This window comes from Talpa occidentalis, unplaced genomic scaffold (genome assembly GCF_014898055.3).
Source record: "Talpa occidentalis isolate TD23 unplaced genomic scaffold, MPIMG_talOcc4v2.1 talOcc4.6, whole genome shotgun sequence".
Lineage (NCBI taxonomy): Eukaryota > Metazoa > Chordata > Mammalia > Eulipotyphla > Talpidae > Talpa > Talpa occidentalis.
This window is the reverse complement of record NW_023604972.1, coordinates 30,586,998-30,611,621: the sequence shown is the minus strand read 5'-3', so window position 1 is coordinate 30,611,621 and position 24,624 is coordinate 30,586,998. Positions and strand designations below refer to the sequence as shown.

The window sequence follows — 24,624 nt, the reverse complement described above, 5'->3', positions numbered from 1 at the left end:
TGTGACCAGTCAGAGTGGATGATGGTGTCAGAAAGCTGGGTCCACTAGTGGAGTGACCTCAGGTGGGTAGAGTCTTTTCAAGTCTCTGAGGCTCAATTTCTTCTTTACCTTGAGGATGACAGCAATCCCCAGCTACCTCCCAGAGCTCTGTTTAGGGTCAAATGGAGCAAGCTGAGTGAAAGTTCTTTATGACTAGTCAGGTGTAGAATGAACATCAGCTATTAAATGAATTTCAGATTCATTCCTCTATTTGCTGTCTGAGTCATCTCATGGTTTAGATATAGCTGCTCAAAATAGAGAGTTAAATATTAGCTCAGTTCTATAGATATTTATTGAATGACTCCAGTTGGAAGAAGCTGTCTATATGATTTGATCAATGTGGACAGTTGGTTAGAATAAAATGAACTTCTTACAACATTTGTCAATGGTGTTTGGAGGGGCTTGGGGGTGTATTATTGACTCCATCCGTTTCAACTGTTCCTTCATTTTAGTCATGATTGCCTGTTGACCTTCCATTTTTTTTATTATGGAAAACATCTGTGTTATCATGAATAATTGACTTTCTTTGTTTCTGTGTTATTTCCTACACCTAATTCATTCTGAGCTAGAACTGTACTTAAATACTATTAAATGGTTTAATGTGGGGTTTCATAGTTCAAGCTAAGATTATTATTTATCCAGGGGAAAAGTACAATTTAATTATTTACTTTAGTACAGTCATATTATTAAATATGTAGACAAACTCTCTTAAGGAGAGTTCCTTTCCCAAACACTATGTAATAGAGAAGGGAAAAGTCCAAAGTGGTATTTCAAGAAAAGGATGTATAATTTAACTAGAGTAATTTATAGATCTAAAGGCCTGACCCTGTAACTTGATTTTTTCATTATAATCTCATTATATTTAGATACACAGAACTGTATTCTCTTCTTGGAAGTCCAATCGCATGTATGGTTTCCACATAGTTTTAAAACTATAATCAAATTCTGCCTCATATCACCTAAATGTGCAGCATAGATATTAATCCAACATGAAAAAACAGTCCTTAGAGTGAGGTTATATTGCTTGTTTTTAGGTCTCTCCAGTTAGTATCTTCATAAAACTGAGCTCAAAGTTGTTGCATAATACTTTTGGCTCTATTAATTGTCCAGGTGCTTTTGTTGTACTGTAATTTGTTTCTTTTGAAGCAGGCACTATTTTCCCTATTTGGCTAAATACTCCACAGTCAACTTTCAATTTTTTGTAAATTTAAGCCTCTTATAAATTATCTTGGGCTCTCAGTCCTCTGTAATCATTTCCAGAGGATTCTCACTTCCCTTCTTTAAGCTGTATAAAATTAAAGGTATAACGTCTCTTAGAAATAGTTCAGAAAGACACTTGTGTGAATGACCTTGACGAAATAAAACTGGAGAAATGCTTTGCACTTATGCCCAGCCAACACAGCTGTTGTTGTTTGCTTTGGATTTTGGGTTAAGGCTCACAGAAAGTCATCCCCTTCAAGAGAGCCATCTTGGATGGTATTTAACCTCTAGTTTCAAGGGGGTGGGGGAAGAACCAATGATGCTTCTTTCATCACTGATCACTTTGGTGACATCAAAGGATTAAGGAAAGTGTTGTTTTTTTTCGCCCAGGCCTTTCACCTACTTCTCTTCACCCTTCCTCTTCACTCTCCATAAAGCTTATCTTGGACGCCAGGCACCATTTGCCATGTCCCAGTAAGGTGTGTGTAATACTTGCTCTGATAGGCTTGTGTTTATAACACAGATACATGAAGTTGTCATTGAGGCAGGAATGGCTTGCTATCAGGGTTTGTATCCTGAATGGGGATTACCAAGGCTGGCCTGTGGTCAGATTGTCTTCTTGACATAGCTTTTTTCTCTCTTTAATATCTATGCGTTCACTTATGAAAGTCCCCCCTTTTGGAGTTGTGATTGTTGTTCAGTTTCTTTTCTTATCTCAACTCATCTTGTGCTTAAACTTTTGTTTCATCCTGAGAAAAAAAATCTCTTCCAATTTCAAGGGGGAGGAGGTGGAGGAGAAAACAAAATGAAACGGAAAGCTGTTCAGATAACCCAGGAGGATTTTAAGACCCCTTTGTTATAACAATCCTTTTATGTTTGAAATATTTATTGGGCCTCTTCCTGGTCACGATCGGAAGGGAAACCTGAATTGGTGCCCTCTAAGCTGCTTGGGCAGACAGAAGAGCACATGTTTACAGTCAAGATGGTGCTTGATCTTGGAACGACAGGAAATGATTTTGCAAATCCAGATAAACTATTTTATCCTAGAAAGCATACATGCCAAACATAGTTTAAAGTAAACACACGAGAATCTTTTTGTTGTGCCCCATGGGTAGAATATTGGGAGAAATTAACCCTCTTCCCGATTAAGAATTATTTGGTGAAATACTTACCTCTATGGACTAGTTTTGCCTGTGTGTCCTCTATCAGTTTTGAGCTTTAGATTTCAAAATGGGGCCATGCATAGTGAATAGTGGAATTTGTTTGAATAAATGAATGAATGAATGCATGAGGTAGCTCTTTCCTACCCCATGACTTTTGGAGTTTGCATCCTTATGTGAAAAGTTGCGAGCACCTTCAGGTGGGTCATTATAGACTTGAACTCTTTTGGTACTAGTTCCCTACCAGACAGGGTAGAGCTGGTATCTGAGTTCTCCATTCTTCCATCCAAAATTATTTTTAAAATATTTGAAGTTTATATAGTGGAATATTATGGGATAAGATTATTTGAGCAATTATATATGTGGATACTATGAGAAATCACCAAGAAAGTTTTGAACAAGACTAGGGAAAGGGACTTGCCCCACCAGATTTTAAAATTTGTCCTAAAGTTGATAATAAAACAATATAGTACTCATATGTAGATTGTAGAACACAAGAGAGTCTGGAACAAATCCAATGATATATGCTAACTTTATATTGCTAAAAGGGGCATTTTTGATTAAAAAATTGTTTAATAAATGTGGCAGGACTTTTCAACTGGACCAGTTATTAACTAGCCTTTAGTGAGTATTTACTAGGTGCCAGGCACTGTTCTAAGAATTTTTCATGCATTAACTCAATCCTCATAACAACCCTTTGAGATAGAAAGTATTATTACCCTTATTTGAACATTAAAAAAAAAAAACAAAAAACAACACTACTGGGAAGTTTATTAGCTGATCCAAAGCCACACAGCTATTATGTGGTAGAGTTAGGGTTTGAACCCAGATAATAAAATCAGGTCATTACCTGTTTTATGCAATATAACAACTTAAATTCCAAATGGATTAAAAATCTAAATGTGTAAAATAAATTTTTATAACTTCATTATATTATTAGAAAATAACCCAGGACATTACCTATTATGTTTTCTTGAAATTAAAGAGACTTTTCAGCAAGACAGAAATCGCAGAAAAATTCAATTAAAAACATTTGACACCATAAAAATAAAACTTCTGTTGACAAGTTACCATAAACAAAATAAAAAGTCCAATGATTAGTCAGGAGGAAATATATTTGCACTCCATTTCCAAAAGAAGAGTTTGTATCTGTAATGTACAAGGAACTTCTTAAAATGACTTTTAAAAAATGTCTATTTGAAAAATAGACAATAGACATGAACTGGTTATTCATAGAAGACAAAATGCAAATAGTGAATAAACATGTAGCAATGACAATGCTTACAGAGTTATAGACTTTTAAGGAAACTCAATTTTTCTGGTCAGTCTCAATTCTCAGGAACAAAGATTTTCCTTGAAGTTATTTCCCCATCTCCCACACTTTCTGTCACCATCCCATCTTCCACTCCGAGTACTAACCTTTTGAGGTGTGTGACTTTGTTCTCCCTTGTGCAGAGCCCGCTCTCTGGTGGAGGACTGTCAGTGGTTGGAGAAAGAGACACTGACATTTCACACCTGAGTGTTACCTGGCAGCGACTTCCTTCTGCTCTGCTTCCTGATCCTTTTAGCAGAAGATATTTCTCCTTTTCATATTTCATGACCTCTAATTCTCATCTTTCCATCCCTCTCTCTGACCCTACTTAGGCTGGATCTTTTGCCTACAGTTTCCATCTCTTTCTTCTAAAATTTTAGAACTAGTTGGGATCAAAACAATTATTAGAGATATTTAAGGCAGCTCTTACTGTGCCAGGATAAGTAACAATCACAGTAAAAAAGCTAATTAGTGGAAGATAAGAACCTAGAATTTGGTCTTTTTGTTTGTTATTTATTTTTTAAAAAACTTCTTTATCTTAAACATTTTAAATTTCTTTATATGCTCACATATATACAGTAGTTTCCATTTATATGATAATAAGCATGCTATTTTTAGTATAAACTATTGATTTTTCATTCCTTTTTTAATACTTATCTCCTTCCTCCTTCCAACATTACCTTCCTCTCTTCCCCAAACTAATTAATACTAACAACATAAAAAAAATCACATTTTGCCTGTGGTGCTATGAATCTCCATATACACACATTTACAAATGGAATTTTTGTAACTATTGTACAAAAATGAGATCAAGTTTTATCTTTTTCTAAATGTTGCTGGTGGAATTCCCTCCAAATCAACGAGTGTCTATTTATTTCATTATTTTAAATACCTGCATAATACTGAACCATAGGGATATTTTTAATTTATTGAGACCATTGATGACTGCTCACTCATTGCTTCTGGTTTTTAATATAATTTTTTAATGGAGAATGATACAATGAACATCCTTGATTCCTTGACAGGGTCCATGGGTCAGAAACACCAGCATCACCTTGGAGTATGAGGTTTTTAGATATGACAATCTCAGGTTGTAGCCCTGATCTACTGAGTTCATATCTGCATTTTATTAAGTTCCCTAGGACATTCATATTTACATTAAAGATTGAGCACAGAGCTTGGATATACAATCTTTCATATAGTGCTGTCATTTCTTTTTTTTTTTTTAATTAATAAATTTTATTTTTATATTCCCCATACAATTGCAATCCCCCCATTCTGACCCCAATCCCTCCCCTCCCCCCCCACCCCCCAAAAAGTGTCTCTGGTTCATAGTTTTTGTTGATTTTGATTTTCACTTTCTTATAGTTATTCATTTTCCTGGTCCCTTATTTAAGTTTTCTTATGAGTGAGACCATCCGGTATTTTTCTTTTTCTTTTTGGCTTATTTCACTGAGCATGATCCCTTCCAGCGTCATCCATGTTGCTGCAAATTGCATGTGTTTATCTTTTTTGAATGCTGAGTAATATTCCATGGTATATATGTACCACATCTTCTTGATCCAGTCATCTATTTTTGGGCATTTGGGCTGTTTCCAAAGCTTAGCTATTGTAAACAGTGCTGCTATAAACATAGGGGTGCAGGTGTTCTTTGGAATTGATGTTTCTGTGTTCTTTGGGTAAATACCTAGGAGTGGAATTGCTGGATCCTGTGGAAGCTCTATGTTTAGTAGGTCCAGAAATCTCCATACTGCTCTCCATAGTGGTTGGATCAGTTTGCACTCCCACCAACAGTGCAGAAGAGTTCCTTTTTCTCCACAACCTCGCCAACATTTGTTGTTGCTAGTTTTTTTAATATGTGCCATTCTCACTGGTGTAAGATGGTATCTCATGGTAGTTTTGATTTGCATTTCCCTGATTGCAAGTGATGTTGAACATTTTTTCATAGTGCTGTCATTTCTATAGTTAGTGTCCAATGAGTTGCATTCTGGAAGGAAAGGGAATACGGACTTTTAATTTTAATAGCTGCTTTTACAGAATCCTCCCCCTCTTTCAGAATTGCAACACATTAGATTTCTATCAGCACTGTGCGAGAACACCCTTTCAACCCATGTTCCCATTAGCAGTGAGTATCGATGTTGAGACTTTTTGGGTTTTTGCTATTTCAAATTTCTTTGATTGCTGGATGCCTCTTTGGCTAGTGTTTGGAGGATCACTCTTCAATGCTATAATTGATGTAGTTTTCCAGTTGCTCATATTTTTGCTTGCAAACCACCTAGAACTCTTATTTCCTCTGTTGAACAGTGTTCTCTTTGACACTTTTACAACAAAACAGAACTTATGCTGTAATCACACAGCATAATATTGAAAAGTATGACTAACTGATTTGTAGAGGGTATTTATTATTTTTTCCCTTCTATTTTGAAATTATTTCTAATAGTTTCTAAAGATGTGCTTGTAGCTGCCTGAAGCATGTCTTCTTCCCTCACAGTATCACCTGGTTTACTGCCACGTGCTCCTGAACTTGTGGTTGGTCTTTTACAAGGATGTGAAAGCTGTCCTGGTAGATTCTGTTGCTGTTGTTGCTGCTGCCACAGCTGCTACTTTTCACTGTAGGCTTCTTATCTCTTTGGTGGCTTTTCTGAAATAAAATGTGTACCTGATGTCTATGGAATATCCTGGGATACATTGCTGCAACTGCTTTGCGTACTGAGCTGAATAGCCCTGTGGAGAGCTACTTCTTCATCTTCCATGTCAGTTTCTTGGCAACAGTGCCAGAGCCCTCTGCAGATCTTCCTCATCCTCGTCTAACATTACTGATCCTAAGACTTGTTACAGCTCCATCTTCTCTGTTTTTTCAGTTGTGTTAATTTTTCTCCAAGCTATGTTTTGGTCAAAGGATCTGTTGGACACTGATCATTTGCAGAGTTGACAGCTTCATAATCTGACAAATTGCCCTTAACAGCAAATATAGAATAACTTTCCTATTGTAATTGAGCCAGGAAAAGTGCAAGGTATGTATCTGATAGTAATTCGGGACCTGTCAAGAAAGAATTCAAGTTGAACCATTATTTTCCTAATATTCTAGCTCTAAACAAATGTTCTTTAAAATTGCATATGTGATCTTTCATTTATAGAATTGATCTTGAGCCTCTTATACTCTGGACTTTAATAAGATTGATTCTAAACCCCAAATGTTCAAGATGTTGCTTATAACTTGAATAGAAAAAAACCACTCTTGTCCATATTTTCAGAAGGCTGCTGTAAAAATGTGTGATTGTCTTAGCTAGTAACTCTCCTTTTGCCACTCTGATTTTCTTCTTCATCTAGCTGATGTGCAACTGATGATAATTCCACAGAGCTAAAATATTCTCCTTGCAACAGATTATTCAAGCAATGTTGAGTGCAATGGACTTTCTTGTTTCTTGTGCAAGATGGACTCCATGTTTGTTTTCTGATGTTGAGATTCTAATGGAAATTTGCTGTGAGAGTAATATTTGGGTTATATTATATTTTCCCATGTAATTGAGTTCCCCATGTAACTGAGTAAACATACGTAAGATAGTACTATTAGAATGATACCAATTTAGAATTTCAGAGTTCCAAGTCCAATGATAGAACACAAAACAAAAAAGCATTGAGGATAAAGACAGAGCTTCTTTAATTGAAAACCTCTCCCCTCTTCTACATACTTCCCTGGTGCTAATACAGGGAATGGGAACCCAGACTAGTGATCACGTGACTGGCCAGATATTGTATATTGCCTTGTTCACACTTATTTGCAACACTTTCAGATAACATTTAGGAAAAGAGGCAAAACACAGGAAAGGTTTATGCAAGTAGCCGAAGAGATGAACAAACTATCCTGACCCATTCCTGTGTATGGCCCCACGAAATTTGTATATCTTTACTTAGAGGGAGAGAAAGGACTCAATAGATAGTGCTGAGCAGGAGTTTTATCATCAGCCTAAATATTTGACCAAATATTAAACACTCCTAAAAAATTTGGGAGATCCAGCTCACTTCTTGGGGGTTACGTTTACTTACGTGATTTACTAGTTGGTTTGACTCCCTCCAACTCCTTCACATCAATGTTTCTTCTTCCTTATAAGTAAGAAACCAGCATGGTGGTGTGGTTAGGTGACAATGTGGTCAGACCAGCTGGACATGAAATGAATCATCTGCAGAAGATATGGGCAGACTGATGAGCTCGACAAGGGTCCAGGACATAGAAATGGGCAGGATGTCATTGTCAGCTCAGCTCATGTGCAGGTGACTGCCCCTGGACAGAAAAAAAGGTCAAGGGTCAGGAAACATGTGGACCTGTAGAGAACAGCGAAAGTACTAAGTCTAAACCACTTTTCCTGATTTTAGTCAAGCCAAGCGGAAGGCAAAGGGCTGTGTCAACCAACTTTCCCTGAACTGGTGCATCAGCAGAACAGACTGAGCCTCCCCTGCTTCTCTCCTGATCCCATACACAGTGTTGGTGGTGACAACTTGCTCCCTGCTCAGTGCTCCAACAGGCAAAGGTGAAGAAACGTCACTTGGATATCAAGAGCACTCAGTTCTGCTCAAGGGTGATAGCTGCCTCAAAATGTCATCGGGAATTGAGGGTGATCTGACTGTGACATTTGTCACCCCTATTGATCGCCAGGGTTGATTTGGCTAGGCGGGTGTCCCCTTCCTTCCTCACAGCTCCATGTGCGTCCCTCCCGAAGCTGCATGCTCAGTTGAAGAGGACAGCCTTCCCCGAATGGAGATGGACTGCTCTTCAGTCGAGGGTATATGAGTAGCTGTACTACCCTGCTAGAACCTCTAAACAAGCTCTCAAAATGTCCCCAGTCAGTAGAGCACCATAGCTACAGGTTTCCTGCATCTTAAACCATTAGCCCCTCACAATTTATGATCATGTCCAAGATCCATGTGTTGTTTCAGCTTTGAAATCCAAATTTCTGAGGCTATCAACTATTGGTTAGCACCAAAAAGTTATAAGACTCATCCATCTATTGCTTGAGGAAAATTAGATTCTCTGTGAGTCAATAACAAATACCTTTAAATAAAAAAATCTGTGTGTAGTGAACATTCTTCATGCTCATTTTTATGAACCTCTTGGTAATATTCTGCTTTGCTTTGAGTAGTGATCCCTAGGTTATTGGTTGGTAAAGCATAATGCAAGGCAGAAATGTAAATATTATACATGAATATTAATTAAACTGTTTAAAATTATAAATGTCCTATATGTTTAAAAATTCCCACCAGTGGAGAAATTAATACATTAAAAAAAACATTGACTGCTACTCCCACAGATGTTATTAACAATTTCTAATCTTGCCTCCTGGAATTGGTTTGTATATGAGGACACGAGGTCTCAATATCCTTTGGTGTTTTAACGAAATGGAATCATATGAGACATTACTGCATGGTGACATTACATGTCTCTTTTTGCATTATATTTACCTCCTTCTTTATTGCAATTATTAAGGTTATTTCTATTTCAATCTTTTTTTAATCATCTAATATTACAATGAATATCCATGTGCATGTAGATCTTCCAGTCATTACAGTACAAATAAAGTTTTGAAACTGGAAACAAGGTCTGAAGGCAAAATTAAAGGTTATGTCATATCTCTGGATTTATTTTCTTTAGTTTTGATCTTCAACTGCTACAGATAATTAAATCCTGACCATAGGAATAGGATAGAAGCAGAAAAGAAACATAGGGAATATGGGAAAGGATTTTCTTGGGTATCACGAGGTTTAGCTCTAAGGAGAGCTGTCATTTGGTCATTTTCAACCTAGTAAACTATTAAAAAGAAAATTATATCATGTGTCACAAATTAAGTGACATTTTCTAATCACCACCACTCAGATTTCCTATCATTGGCTTTTACTGCTTCCAAGGAATACCTGTGATATTTAGTGGTTATCCTGTAAATTTGACACTGTGCTTAGCCTTTTGTATTAACTTCTGGTTGATGTATTGATATTCAGATTTGTTAGCTTCATTAACATCTTCAAGGTGAACTTTGTACTCCATCCTCTGTACCACCCCTGCAGCACTATACAATGCTTTGGAAAGGGCAGCAAATACTTATTTTATGAGTTGATTCCTCTAGACACTAGAGTCCTACCTTATTTTCTATTCAACACCAGCAGATAAATTAGGGAAATATTTTTTACATCGCCCCTTCCTAAGATACCAGTGCTTGGCATTGCATTTGAGTTTCCCAATCTGTGTTTCCAAGGTCGGACTGGACCAAAACATGCCATTTTGGTAGACAATGACCATGAACCTTTGTTTTGTTTCCTTTCATAGGTCAGGTGGCCTTAGCTGGCACACAAGTAGAAACAGATGTTGAGGGGGCAAGGAGGTAAGTGGTGCCAATGTCTCAGTTCTGGGAAAAGGAAACACTCCATAGAGAATAGGTGCCACCTGTAAGAGTTGCAGTCTGCCAGCAAAACCAGTTTGGCTAAAGATAGCTAAAAATAATTCCCAAGAGTATAAGGTAATGTTTGTTTATACATGAAATTGAATGAGGGTGTGTGTGTACGTGTCTGTGTCTGTGTGCGTACCTGGTGCACGTTCCATTCCAGTGAAGTCTTTTGACTTGTATGTGTGAGTCCCAAATGCTGAAAGACCAATTTTATTGAATATTTGACCTGTTCAGAAAAACACAGCTGCTCAGTCTGAAAATTTTGAAAAAATCTCTTTCTGTTTCTTCATCTATTTCCCCGAGATTTCTTCAACTATGCAAAGAGGATTTGGGGCTTTGATGAACTATAAAACTACGCACAATGATTGAATATTACTCACACAAAATTGAGCAGAAGAATAGCTTCCTCCTAGCACAATTTGGTTACTTTGGGGAATTAATTTTACCTAAGACCACTAGTTGGAATTTAGTGCAAAAAGTGTATTTCTTTGAGACAAGATACAAAACTTCTTTACAGTTTCCTCTTCTGTAAAATGGGCATAATAATTGTACATATCTCATAAGATCATTGAGGAAGAGTGAATGTTCTAAGTCACAGAACATGGTACACAGAAAGTGACTAATGCCATTAGAATTAACATTCCTTCATGTTTTTCTCTATACCTTTTTTCCTAATTAACAATGCTCTTCAATAATTTAATTTAATGATGAAATTCCACTGAAATTTGAGAAATTTTCCTAGATATGGGAATTATCATTTTTCTTGGTGTTGGAATTGAAGTTATGAGTCTGATGTCGAGGGAACATTACCATATTAGGAGTTCAGTGGCTTGGATTAGTTGGAATCCCATCACTTACTTGCTTAATGACTCTGGGAAGTTTCCCTCATTTTTTCTGGGCTTCTGATTCCTCAACTGTAAAACTGAGGAGGTGGAAGAATGAAATGATTATAAGCTCCTTTCTGGGTAAAACAGAAGGATTGTCACTGTTATAATACATAGATATATAAAAGCACTGTAATATGTTAGACTACAAACTGAACCCAACTTAGAATTTATTAAAAATATACTTAAAAGTATTTAAAAATCCATCACATACAAAGAAGTTTAACTAGAATTGAACAAATTATTTTCTAAAATTAATAAATAGGGCTAAAGATAAGGACATTAAGCTATATAATCTTCAATGGCAGGGATAATGCATCCATATCTATCCTTGTAGCTCTAGCTGCTAGCAGAGGACCTGTTACATAGTAGGCACCAACATTTGCCAAATGAATCAAACAGAATTTAGTGTCACAATTTAGAGCCCATGAACTAAATAATATTCTATTTTCTAAATCCAGCATTTAAATTGCTAAAAGCTTGAAATTTCTGAAATCTGAGGCTTTGCACTGAAGGTGAATTCCTTTGTGGTTGCTGCACCAGTATCATTGTTAATACCTGGTAACTTGTTAGAAGTGCAGAGTCTTGGACTCTAGCCCAAACTTGAGAAACTTTGAAGATGAAGTCTAACAATCTGTGTTATTTAAAAAAGACATCATTTTAAAGAGCAGTTTTAGGTTCACACAAAATAGAGCAGAAGAATAGCTTTCATATACCTCCCCTCCCTACACAGCCTCCCCTGCCATCCACACCCACAGTAGAGGAACACTCTGTTGTAATCAATGAGACTCCATAGACACAACATTCAAAGTCCCTAATTTACAATAAATTTCTCTTTTGGTGTTCTATGTTATAGATTTAAACAAACTGACGACATGTATCCACTATTATGGTATCTAATAGAATAGTTCCACTGCTCTAAGCAATGTTTTAAGAAGCCCTTCAGGTGATTTTCATTTGCATTAAAGTTTGATAATCACTGCATTACAGATTAGAATTTTTTTAATTAAGTTGTAGAAATAGCCAATAAATTAAGACTATCTTAATTTTTACATCTTTAGAAACTTCTAGTGTCTAATATTATGCTTCCCTCTTGCTGAAATTTTAGGAAACCCTCTTTTCTCAGAATACTAATTGGAAAGTAGGATAGAGCTGTGGAAAGGACACTGATTTATTTTTAAGAGAAAATGTCTTATTATTGAAAATTTCAAACATATAGAAGAGTAGATAAAAGTATTATAAATCTCCATCTACTCATTGCTAAACTTCAATAGTTATCAAATTTTAGGCTATCTTGTTTTATATATATTCACATTCATCCTTCACCCCCATGCCAAATTATTTTGAAGCAAATCCAAGATAATATCTTTTAACCTGTAAATAGAGATGGCCCAGAAACAGAATAGAAGGAAACATTTCCCAATTAATTTTATGAAGCTGTTATTACCATGATAATGAACTCAGAGATGGATACTCCAAGGAAACCACAGAATAATATCACCCTTACACATGGGTTACAAAATCATTAACCAAATGTTACTCAGTCAAATCTAGTCATATATAAAAAAAGTTCACACATTATACCCAAGTGGGCTTATCCCAGGAATGTAAGTTTGGTTCAACATTCAAAAATTAATAGTGCATTTGCCAGAACACTGTATGATTATCTCAATAAATTCACAAAAGACATTTGAAAAAATTCAATATTCATTCATAAATACTTTCAATAAATTAGGTATGAAAGGGAGCTTTCTCAGCCTGATAACAGGAAATCTATGAAAAATTTGTAAAATTATACTTAATGATGAAAGACTATATATTTTCTTCCCAAGCATGGAGATGAGGTAGGGATGTACACTCTTATCACATCTACTTGGTGGAGAACCTTGCCTGTAAAATACACCAACTAATAAAAATGTTTATAGGAAAAAATGAAATGAACTCATCTTTATCCACAGAAATATGATTATCCACATAAAAATTCCCATAAATCTACCAAAAATCTACTGGAACTAGTAGGTGAGACTAGCAAGGACAGTTTACAAAAGCAACATAAAAAATTAGTTATATTTTATATAGTAACAAAAAGCAATTGGAAATTAAAACAAAAAATAGCCCCATTCAAAATGGCACCAAAGAACATGAAATACTTTGGGATAAATCAAACAAAATATTGTCAAGATTTGAATGCTGAAAATTGTAAAACACTAATGAGAAAAATTATATCCACTATAATCCCCATGAATCCTGTCTCTGGTATTCAAGTGCTGGTGTTAATGTCCTTCCACACCGACTAGGGCTGAACTACGTAACTGGTAGAATATTGTGAACTTGACAGTTCAAGACTTCCAATTCTAGAACATAAAAGACATTATGATCTCCACTTTGCTGCCTTGGATCTTTTGCTCTGGAAAAGCCAAGTTCTATGTCATTTAAGTAGCCCTGTGGAGACACCCAACTTTCAGCAAGGACTGGTGTCCTGCTGTTAACAGTCATATGGGTGAGTCATACCAGACGTGGCTTCCTTAGCCAGCCGACCCTTCACATGGCTGCTTCCCTGGTTGACATCTTGACTGCAACCTTATGAGAAACTTGGAAGTAGAATAACCCAGATCACACTCTGGAACTTCAAAACTGCTCTAATAAAATGCTTATTTGAAGCTATTAGGTTTTGTGGTAATTTGTCATCCAGCAATAGAAAACTAGCACAAGTTTTGGTCCAGATGTGAGGTGCTGTCATAACAAACTTTGAAGATCTGGGAGCAGCTTTTGAGTGGGATAATCAGAAGAGGCTGTCAGGACTTTGAGAAACATGTTAGTGAAAGTCTACAGAATTTTGAAGAGGTGCTCATGTGGTCTTTATTCTTCATTATGTTAATGTGGTGTATCACATTAATTGATTTTCTTATATTGAACCATTTTGCACCCCATGGATAAATCACATTTTTTATGGTTCATAATCCTTTTAATGTACTTTTTTAAATTCAGTTTGTTAATATTTTGCTGAGGGATTTGTCCATCAAAGTTCATCAGAGAAATTGACCTGTGGTTTCTTCTTGTATCTTTGCCTGGCTTTGGTTTCAGGATAATGCTGGCCTTGTTAAATGAGTCTGAAAGTGTTCCTTCCTTTTTAATTTTTTTGGGGGAAGAGTTTGGAAAGCATTGGTGTTAATTTTTCTTTAAATTTTAGTATGATTACTTTCAGTTATGCAAGATGAATAACTTCCAGAGATCTGCTAAACATTATGCTCATAGATAAAACTACTGCATTCTACAGTTAAAAATCTATTGACAAGATCGGTCTCATGTTAAGTGTTCTTACCACAATAAAACAAATCAATGTAAAATAAAATGAAAAAGAGAAAACTGTGGCTCAGCATGGTTGAAAGTGCCCACCTAGAACTGAGATTCTAATTTCAGTTTTTTGACATCAAAGCTCCTAGTCTTCCACTACAACACTGTACTTTCTTTTCAAAAACTATGGAAAATTGAGAAGAGAAAAATATCTTTAGGACAGTCCATTTGAAACTAAATACCTTAGTATGTTACTCCAAAGGAAATTAAATTTTTTAAAGATTTTTTTTTATTTATGCAAGAACTGGGGTACAGGTCAGAGGCACGGGACGGTGAGAGAATTCACCAGAGACAGAGCAGGGAGCAGAACAGGCAGATGGACCAAAGACACTGCTGAGGGGAGCAGCAGGTGAGGCAAGAGAGGTCTGCCACACCATGTGGGTTTCTCCCTGGCTGGCAGGGAATCAAACCAGTGCTGCAGAGGCTGCGGACAGCTTCACAGCACAGTGCTCAATCCGCTGCGCCACTGGGGAGGCCCCAGAAAGGAAATTAATTTAATTTAATTTAATTTAATAATATATTTTTAAAGATTTATTTATTTATGTATTTATACAAGAACTGGAGTACAGGCCAGATGCACTAGAGGGTGAGAGGATTCACCAGAGGTAGAGCCAGGGACAGAACAGGCAGATTGATGAAATACACTGGGGAGCAGTGGGAGAGACAGGAGAGGTCTGCTGCGCCATGTGGGATTCTCGATAGCCGGCTGGGATCGAACTGGCGCTGCAGTGGCTGCGGACAGCTTCACAGCGCTGCACTCGACCACCTGCGCCACCAGGGAGGCCCAGAAATTAATTTTAAAATAATAATGACAGCCTTTAACACATGAGGTAATGTGAATCCCCAATTATATTTTGACAATTCCTTTCCCTTCACAATCATGTGAAATATATTTTGAAGGATTTTCCCAATTTTCAGCCATGGGGATAGTTATCTGGGAACTTATTATGAAGATAGTACCTATACTGAAGAACTGAATAGGCATCAACAAAAATTTAATCAATCTGTTGAGGGACATAAAATAAGAGATAATGTGGAACAAACCCTATATATTGAAACTTCTCCAAGAAAAATGTTATCAAACCATTGAAATACGTATGTGCAGGAGAAAGTGTAAAAAAAAAGTATATTAGCAAAAGCATAAGGACACTTGAGAAGAGTTGCAGTATGGACATAAAAGGAAAATACTATTGAACCCTGGAGGCAGACAACTTAGTGGGAAGATCTGAGATGTTGTCTCAGAGGATGATGCAGTCAAACAGTTGGGCTCCTAAGAAACCTTAAAGCCATTGTCCCCAGCGGTCTCGGCAGAAGCTGAAAGCAAGAAACATTTAACTCAAAACAATTTATGGATGTGAATTTTGGCTACTAGAGAAAATCTCAAGCAGAATTGTAGGAGAACTACAATGTTTTAAAGAGAATTATGTCAGCAGAAATATTATCAACTTAGACTGATATCCACTTACTTTTCAAATTTCCTGATTCTTTCACAATTTTAATTTCTTTCATTTAAGGAGACTGGTTTGTGAAGCCAGAAAGATGCAGACTTCAATCCTGGACTCTTTCATTTTCTAGTGAAGCGGGCAGTCAAAGATGCTAACATTTCCTCAGTCACATTGTTTTGAAGAGAAAATGAGGTAATGTACGAACATTTTGTATAGCGAGAACTTAATATATAGCTAAGCTTTTAAAATGAGTTACAATTGATAATTTGTGAATTGATAACTTATAAATTTTGACTGAGATCAAGATCCTTGCTTTGACATTACCATAATCACATGTGGCAGCAGGGAGTGTTACAAGGGGATTACTAGAATGAGTATGGCCTTTAGTAAGTTAAATTTTTTGTCGTTACTATTATTAAATGCATTTTTATTTTCTGACATTGTTGTTAATTTTGGTAAAGTATCTGATTTCTCTCCCCAGGTGTAGTCCCTGTAGTTTTCCCACCACCACAGCACCCGTGACCCATCACCGTAGTCCCTTTACTGTCCCGCCCCTGTTTTGACCCTTCTTCCTCCCCTCCCTTGCCCTATGCCTCAGATCTAAGGTCAGTTTGCAAATTTTTAAAATTTATTATTATAAGTTTATTATTATTTATTATGATGCTAAATTATAAAACAGTACAGAGTAATAAATGAAATCTCTTCTCCCATCCCCACTCTAATCTTAAGGGGTAGATCTTTTTAAGATTCATTGTGTCCTTCAGGACTTTTATTCTCTCCATATATGTATAAAAAGATTACGTGGTTCTTGAAGAAAATTTAAGTCATGCATTTTTTTTCACCAAGAAATAATCAACTGCGAAATTCTCACGGGTATGTTTTTGGTCTGTTTTCTGTGCACAAGCACATACATACAGATGATTTTAAACATTTGGAAGCTCAAATTCTTAAAAAAATTTTAAATCTGAAGGTCTATGGCCCTCATTTTAGACCCTGAAGAATTCTGTAACCGGATAGAAGAGCTAGCTCTACACATGACTCCCATCCACTGGAATTTGACTTTTGACTTTAAAGGCCAGGAAGGGTGGAAGACAACATCACACACTGCATTGCGTTGCTTCTAGATCAGAGAAACCAATCTCGATGATTCATCTTCCTTGAGACTCAATTTGGGTGTCTTCCTCCCTGCCAACCTCCTCCAGGCAGTTCTTTCATTCAGAAGAGCATGTAACGAAAAGCATAACTTAGGGGGGAAAAGGGAGATTTGCCTCTAAACATAAAAAGCTTATCTTCTGTTTGAAGCTAAGACCTGGAAAGCTATAATTCCTTCTATCAGGATGAATTGCTACCAGACCGTTGACTTCACTCTTATTTCCTTGATGTTTTCTTCAGCAGTAGACAGGAACATTTTATGCTGCAAACATTGAATTGTAATTTGAAATACTCATGGGTGCACTAAGACCTTTTTATGGTAGAGGTGTTCTTACTTCTAGAAGACTCACCCTAGATCATGGCAAACATATGCACTCATGTCTTATACTAAATGGAGATTTTTTTCTGATTAAAAATATTCAAATGGGGCCTCCCCGGTGGCGCAGCGGTTGAGCGCTGGGTTGCGAAGCTGCCCGCGGCCTCTGCGGCGCCGGTTCGATCCCCGGCTGCTCCCCGGCCACCGGAGGAGGGTCCCACATGGCGTGCAGACTTCTCCTGCCGCCCGCTGCTCCCCTCAGCAGTGTACTTCGGTCCTTCTGCCTGCTCTGCTCCCCGCTCTGGCTCTGGTGAATTCTCTCACCCTCCCGCGCTTCTGACTGTACCCAGTGCATGTATAAACAAAACAAACAAACCAGCAAACAAATAAATAAAGCATGCCTCTATAAAAAAAAAAAAAAAAAATATTCAAATGTATTTTTAATAGTTTTGAATTTCTAAGAATAAATTTTGGTTTTATGAGTTACACTTTTTAAAATTCTCACATGATTTTGGTACCCTTTGAAAGCTCGCTGTGATTATTATACTCAATGAATGAAATAGTCCTGGACCTAAAATGCTTTCATTTCTAAATTTTGGAAGGATCTTTTTTGTTATCATAACAGTTTAATACAATGGTTATCTGCCTTGACTATACATTAAAATCACTCTGGAAGACACAAAAATGTCTATTGGTTAGACTTTTGTCTCAGAGATTGTGGTTTGATGGAGCATGGTGCCAGGTTCTAGTATTTTTTCAAAGCTCCCCAGACCTAGGAGAGTCTAACGTGCAGCTAGAATTAGGAAACACAGCTTTACAATTAATAAATAAGCTATCTAAAAAATAAATACTTAATAAAAATAAATTAAAAGTAAAATGATAAATGTCCAATAAAGTTCTTATTAAAAGCTAAGAAAAGTATATCTAGTTTGTGGCTATACTTTTAAAAAGTCTAAAATCCTGGTATTTTGCATAGATAGGTGATAAGTACCTTGCTTTTAAAAGTAAATTAATAATTTGCTGAATAAATGGGGATTGTTCAGTAATCTGTCATTTGTACTCAAGAGGCAGATTGTGGGCATTACAGCAGGTTTCTAGGTGTAGAATGTGGGACAAAACCCAATGGTGTTGACCTAGAAAAAGACTGTCATGTGCGAGGATTGTGTGTTGTCAGGTATGGTTGTAGAAAATCTTTTTAAATGCTTGTTCAATATGCAAAGATCTGTCTTTAGTGATCAATAACTTATTGACTGAATCTCTTGAGGGTTCCCCAGTCCTATATGTTCCTTCTCACAGGACAGAAAGAAGCCAGGGGGCAATTTGACATACCATCCCACGAGAACTATCGTCCGGAGCAAAAACTCCAAATACAACTGACATTAGTTCCTTATAGTTTTATTCTCTTTGGACCGTAAACTAAAAGACATTAAACATTTGCTGCTGGAGATCAGATCAGAAAAAAGAGTATTAAGGTTAGGAGAGTTTTGGATGAGGATACAGGATCAATTGGTCTTTAATATATTATTCTACAAGTCTAGCCAAGTGATGGATGATCACTTTGCCATTCAAACAAACGAGAAACAATAGGTATGTTATGAAAGCAAAATTGGCAAGATGGGTAGATACTCTGCTGGCTGGTCTGAAAGACAAGAAATACCTTTTCAGTGACTGTTTCATCAGCAGGTATACTTTACTGAGAGATGATCCAGATTTGAGTCTGTTTCAGAGTGTAGCATTGGGTTCATGTCACTTTGGTTCAAATCCTGGTCCCTCCCCACCCTACGTACCCCTCCCCCAGCACCCAAGAAGCTACTGGCATTGGGAGATTTACTTACTTTCTGAGCCTTGGTTTCCACATCATTGATGTGAGAGTAATAATGGTAAGGACTTTCTAGGTTGATGGAGAGATTTGAAGAAGTCAGCACATGTTACATACTTACAGTGGGGTCTGACATATAATGACTCAAAACCCTTGCTATTGTTATGATGATACCACTGGGTGAAGGGAAACTGCTTCAGAGAAAGAATGCAAAACCTTACCTTCGATTAATTGGGTGTTAGAGAAAAACAATTATGAAAGCCAAACCTGTTCTCTAGCTCACAAATGTAATGAGAAAGACAGACACATCATACCCAAATAAATCTGATGAAGGCAGGATATTATATATATGATATATCAGATATTGAACAATGTACTTTTGGGGTAAGGGGGTGGTTGGTTATCTCCTTAACATCCATTTCTCTTGCTTGCTACAAAATGCATTCTTTTTTCTTGGAGAAATAATTCCTTTCCTAATTTGAGTGATGTGGTTTTAATGTTATTGACCTTACTCTTTAATTGTAGGGGTAGATTCTTAAGTTTGATCTAAGCTAATTGGTATCCTTCCTGCCTGCTATGGTTTCAATGTTTATGCCGTCCCCTCAACTCCCCCAAATGCCTAACACCCAAAGGAGAAATATTATTAGGTAGGACTTTTGGGAGGTGATTAGGTCATGAGAGTGGTGATTTCCTGAATGGGATTATTGCTCTTATGAAAGACACACCATAGATATTCCTAGTCCCCCCATACTGGAAAGTTTGCAACCCCAAAGAGGTCCTCCCTCACCATGCTGGCACCCTGATCTCAGACTTCTAGACTGTGAGGAATGAATTTCTGTTGTTATAAGTCATCTGGTCTGTAGTATCTTGTAGCAGCCTGAATGGGCCAAGTCACCAGCCTGGTAATTGGTGTGGGGATGAGCAAATGAGATATGAGAGATGTTTACTGAGAATAGAGAGCTTATTTCGCAAGAGCTTCTGGCAGGGAACTTTCTCCTTCTGTGGACAATGCGGTTTGAGGAGGTTTAGTCACTTCCATAGGTGAGGAGGTGAGCATGAGGCAGAATTGAGAGTGTCACAGAGAAAATAGGAAGATGACACACTGAGACACTGGACAAAGCTATCTGAATCTAGCCTCTAACTTACAGCAATACGATCCTGTACATTTAAGTCCACTTTAGTTGGATTTTCTGTTGCTTAAAACCCAAGGAGTTCTGATGTGAGGCTGCAGTGAGGGAGAGAGAAGAACTCAGATTTGCATGGCAGGAGAATAGGAATGAAGGAAACTTCTTGGGTTCTGATTTTGAAGTGAGTCCAGTCTCCTATAGGCAGCTGTTGGAATAAATCACATTTAGACAAAGAGAACTCATTCAGCATAAGCATGGAGACGAGAGTATAAAACATTTTCTAGAAGTGCCTCATGGCCTATATGGCTGGAATATAGAATATGCACATGCTATGCTGGAACATAAGCTATAAATAGAAAGCAGGCAAGAAATGGATCCTTTGCACACAATAGGCTTAGGATTTGGGGTTTTATGCTATGTGCAAATGCCAAATGTTAAAGAAAAGATGAATGAACTTAGTGTTTTAGAAAGATAATTTTGTCAGCAGAGAGATGGATGGATTGGAATATTTCAGGACAGAGGCAAAATGGTCAGGAGTCAGGGCAGTCTGATCAATGAAATAGGGCATGGATATGAGAGATATAAAGAATATGGACAAGTTTAGATTCCGGCGAAAGGAAAAAGATGCCTGCAAGGTATGGAGCGTGAGCCTCTAGAAGAACTTTGTACTGGACAAGGCCAAAGGAGACTGTGCAGGAGTTCAGTTGTGAGTATTCAGAGTCCAAAACGAGTTCATTTTTGGACACTTTTAATTTAAAAGATTGATGAATATACACATAGAAATGTCCAGAGAGGCTTGAAGATTAGAACCTGAAGCTATGGTAGAAAATCAGAGCTGGAAAGCCCTTTTACAAGTTATCCCCATAAGGATGGTAACTGAGAGCACCACGGGGAATATGATATCTGAGAAAGTCAAGGAGGAGAACAAGGGATGAGGACAAAGAAGAGAGTCAGAGATCCCCTGTGATTAGGTCTGAGCAAAGAAAACTTGACTAGTGATGGACACTGGCTGGATAAGCTGACGTGTCTAGTGTTATGAACATCAAGCAAAGAAGAGCTTCAAGAGGCAATAGACAGAAGTGTGGATGTTGTAGCGAGGCCAGGCAGAGTCGAGACTGAGGAGAAGCTGATGTGTTGCAGGAGAGTAGGTGAGCACAGGCTTCTTCTCTTTCAAGAGCTTTTCTGAGGAAGGAAAGGTAGAAAGTAACAGACAATGAAGTTGTTTTAGGAAGAAGCAGGGTCAAGTTTTCTTTTTTAACAAATTGTTTTTTTTTTAAACGATTTTTTATTTGTTTATACAAGAACAGTGGTACAGGTCAGAGGCACTGGAGGGTGAGAGAATTCACCATAGACAAAGCAGGGAGCAGAACAGGCAGATGGACTGAAGACACTGCTAAGGGGAGCAGCGGGCGGCAGGAGAGGTCTGCCGAGCCATGTGGGTTTCTCCCTGGCTGGCTGGGAATCGAACCTGCACAGCAGAGGCTGCAGGCAGCTTCACAGCGCTGTGCTCAACACGCTGCGCCACTGGGGAGGCCCAAGGTCAAGTTTTCTTAGAATAAGGAAATGTGTATTCATATACTATCCAAAGACCATTTTAATGTCTAATATTTTCGATGTGTTGCTTTGTTACTGGACTTTTTCCTCCACATCTGGAACTTCTATTTATATTATGTGGTCAGATGCATGAAATGACTCCCTTATGGCCTTTCATCTGCCTGTAACCAGTCAGACCAGTTTTTGGATGATTATCAGTTATATCTGAAGTTGTATTTTTCATTTTTAAAAATAAAATCCTCATTGTGTGTGGTGTTCCTTGGTGAGTTATTTTATTTGGTCTTATTATGTGCACCAAGGCAGTGATATATTAGAAATGAACATTCAGAAACACTGCTTAGAGAATTTTTATTTTGTGCCTCAAGGGACTCCTCTCCAATGTTTTGGAAACTCTGGAGACTAAATTTATATACAAAGAACATAAAACTTTTCTGCTGTCATTGACTAGGGTTCAATGTTGGTAAAATAACATTACTGAGAAATAATATCTTTGTTCTGTAAAAATGGGAGCAGAGTTGCAAACTTACACAACTAAGCTGGAAGTTTACAAATCTTTCTTGTGAGGAAGGAGTGACTAATAACAATTCTCTAGGAAACAAAAGCATTTTTTTTTGTTCCATGCATTTCTTTGAAAACTTGATAATCTTTTAAGAAGGGAGATGGTATTAATTCTCTGGAAAATGATTACAATCTGTAAAAGGCACAGACGTGAAATTCAAGTCACACATTTCTCGTGTAACACATGTAAATCTTCTAAGTGCTCTTTTTTTCTTCATTTCTCAAAATCAAAAACAAAACTCCAGACCCCACTTTTTATAAATTAAAAGCTCTTTCGCTTTGTGCCTATGTAGGCATTATATAGTTCTATTATTCCAACAAGTTGCACTCTATAAAGATAATTGTGATGATTATCAAAGAGGCATGTAATTCTGGGGCAATAGAAGCAAGGGAGAAAGCAAGAGCAGCAGAAAGGAAAAAATGTCAAAAATTATTTGAAGTTCATCAATGTATTGAGAAGTGAATATGAACAGAAATTGTGTTGGGTCCTGAAAATACAAAATAAATTTGGCCTAATTCCTGCTTGAGGGATAACTCATATGATGCATTATCACATATCACATGAGTGCGATGTGTATACATGAGAAGAAAAGTGATTTCCTAATTCTGTGTTTAACAAAATGGCCCACATTAATTTGCCCAGGATGCAGTAAATACTCAGTATAATCCTTGATATATTTATTAAAGGTATGACTATAATTTCAATGTGAATTTTAGAACCATCATAGAAAGTACATATTATACAGCCACATATACATTTAACACCATGGTAACTTTGACAATAGCTTTATTTAATTAAACATGTCACAGTAAGTCTTTATTTCATTAAACATATGTTTAATTAAACATAATTTAATTAAATATGTTTAATTCAACATATTTACTAAAATATATTATAGTAAATAAATATTATCACTTGTTTCACCATTACTTGCTATATTTAACAACTACCTTGCTCAACTCAACTACTCAGGTAAGATTTAACCTCTGCCTCTTCCTTTTGGGAGGGTCTCAAATGAAGAAGACAGCTGAATAAAATCTAAAACACACACGCACCACCATCACCATCACCAACCAGCATCACCACCACTAACAAGAAAAAACTGACATATCACATGGGAAGGACATTTGAGCTGGATACTGAAGGATGAATAAAAGGTTTCCAGAAGACAAATGGGAAAAAATCCATGGCAGAAAAGAAATACCTGAAGTGCACAAAAAACTGTGTATAGGAGCAGCTGATCTCCTTTGCAGGGGAAGATCAGTGATGCAGGAGTTGAATAGAGGGGGAAGGTCTACTTTGTTGGAATTCCTGGGGTAGGGGAGGAGAGATTTCATTGCCTGTCTTTCATTCTTCCCTGGTCATCTGTCCTGTAGTGATTCTCCTAAGTCACTCTTGCATTTCACTTGCCTAGGAAAGTGGAGGTCATCATCATGGAGAGGCTGAGACAGCCAGTGGCATCAATTCACTTGGCCTCATCATTTGAAAGAGATCAATCCTCAAGAAGGAACTGTATGTGCTGGGGTGGGGGAGGGTCTGTCTTGGATTTTTCATACCTCTCTCCTCAATCTTGATTCCACCATGGATAGTTGCAGGACTTTGGAAAATTTTCTTAACCCTTCTAAATCTCATTCCTTCCCCTTCTATGAGAGTAACTGTAGCATCCTCTCCATTGAATTATTGTGAACATGAAAACAAGATAATTTAAGGAAAATACCTGCTACCTAATAAGTACTATGCAATTCTGCCTTAAAGAGTTTCTTGATTCTTACCACATAATTTTTTAATGGTGAGAAAGTATGCATTAACAGTTTGCAAACAGATAAAGCAACTTTTTTGGCAAGAATTTTTGGAAGGCAAAGGAACATTTACCTATATAAATAATTTCTTGTCTTTACTCTCTTTTTCCATTAAAATTTGCTGCTTGTGCTCGCTGCTTTCATGAGGTGTTGTAAGGATGAAATGAGGGTGAAGGGAAAGAGTCAGAGCAGCGCCTGCTCAAAGGATGTGCTCAGTGAGTGCTGGCTCCTTTTTACTATTTTCTCACATCCCTCTTTGAATAATCTAGTTGGTTCTTTAAATTCCCTGCATGCTTTCCAAATTCTAAATTGTTATATTTATCCATACGTGAGCTATACCAAGAAACCATAAGGAGTGTTTGGGGAGGCACCTAGGTGTACATATTTGTAGTAACTGAGATTTTTCCTTTGCAGGTGGCAAAGAGTGAAGTTCTGTTTCACAAAAAGGGTGGTGGTGTTTGCTTGCTATT

At 37.2% G+C, this 24,624-nt stretch overlaps 2 long non-coding RNA genes and 1 pseudogene across 4 annotated transcripts in view; 1 reads left to right on the top strand and 2 right to left on the bottom strand.

Annotated features, from left to right (window-relative positions):
- The window catches only part of LOC119261097 (uncharacterized), a 19,505-nt gene extending 6,173 nt beyond the window's left edge, over window positions 1–13,332 (bottom strand). The window contains exons 1-5 of one of the 2 annotated variants that reach the window (XR_008549278.1): window positions 12,477–13,332; window positions 11,588–11,663; window positions 11,004–11,067; window positions 10,285–10,371; window positions 7,759–7,993 (exon numbers count right to left, since the gene is read on the bottom strand). This is a non-coding gene — a long non-coding RNA (uncharacterized LOC119261097). Of the gene's footprint in view, window positions 1–7,758; window positions 7,994–10,284; window positions 10,372–11,003; window positions 11,068–11,587; window positions 11,764–12,476 lie in introns of those variants that run through there. The other variant, XR_008549277.1, reaches the window with a different exon arrangement.
- LOC119261096 (uncharacterized) overlaps window positions 1–24,624 on the top strand; it is a 27,161-nt gene extending 2,537 nt beyond the window's left edge. The window contains exons 2-6 of one of the 2 annotated variants that reach the window (XR_008549279.1): window positions 10,028–10,082; window positions 15,898–16,020; window positions 23,770–23,867; window positions 24,302–24,369; window positions 24,569–24,624. This is a non-coding gene — a long non-coding RNA (uncharacterized LOC119261096). Of the gene's footprint in view, window positions 1–10,027; window positions 10,083–13,413; window positions 13,530–15,897; window positions 16,021–23,769; window positions 23,868–24,301; window positions 24,370–24,568 lie in introns of those variants that run through there. The other variant, XR_005128909.2, reaches the window with a different exon arrangement.
- Window positions 6,100–7,187, bottom strand: LOC119261095 (ataxin-3-like; annotated as a pseudogene).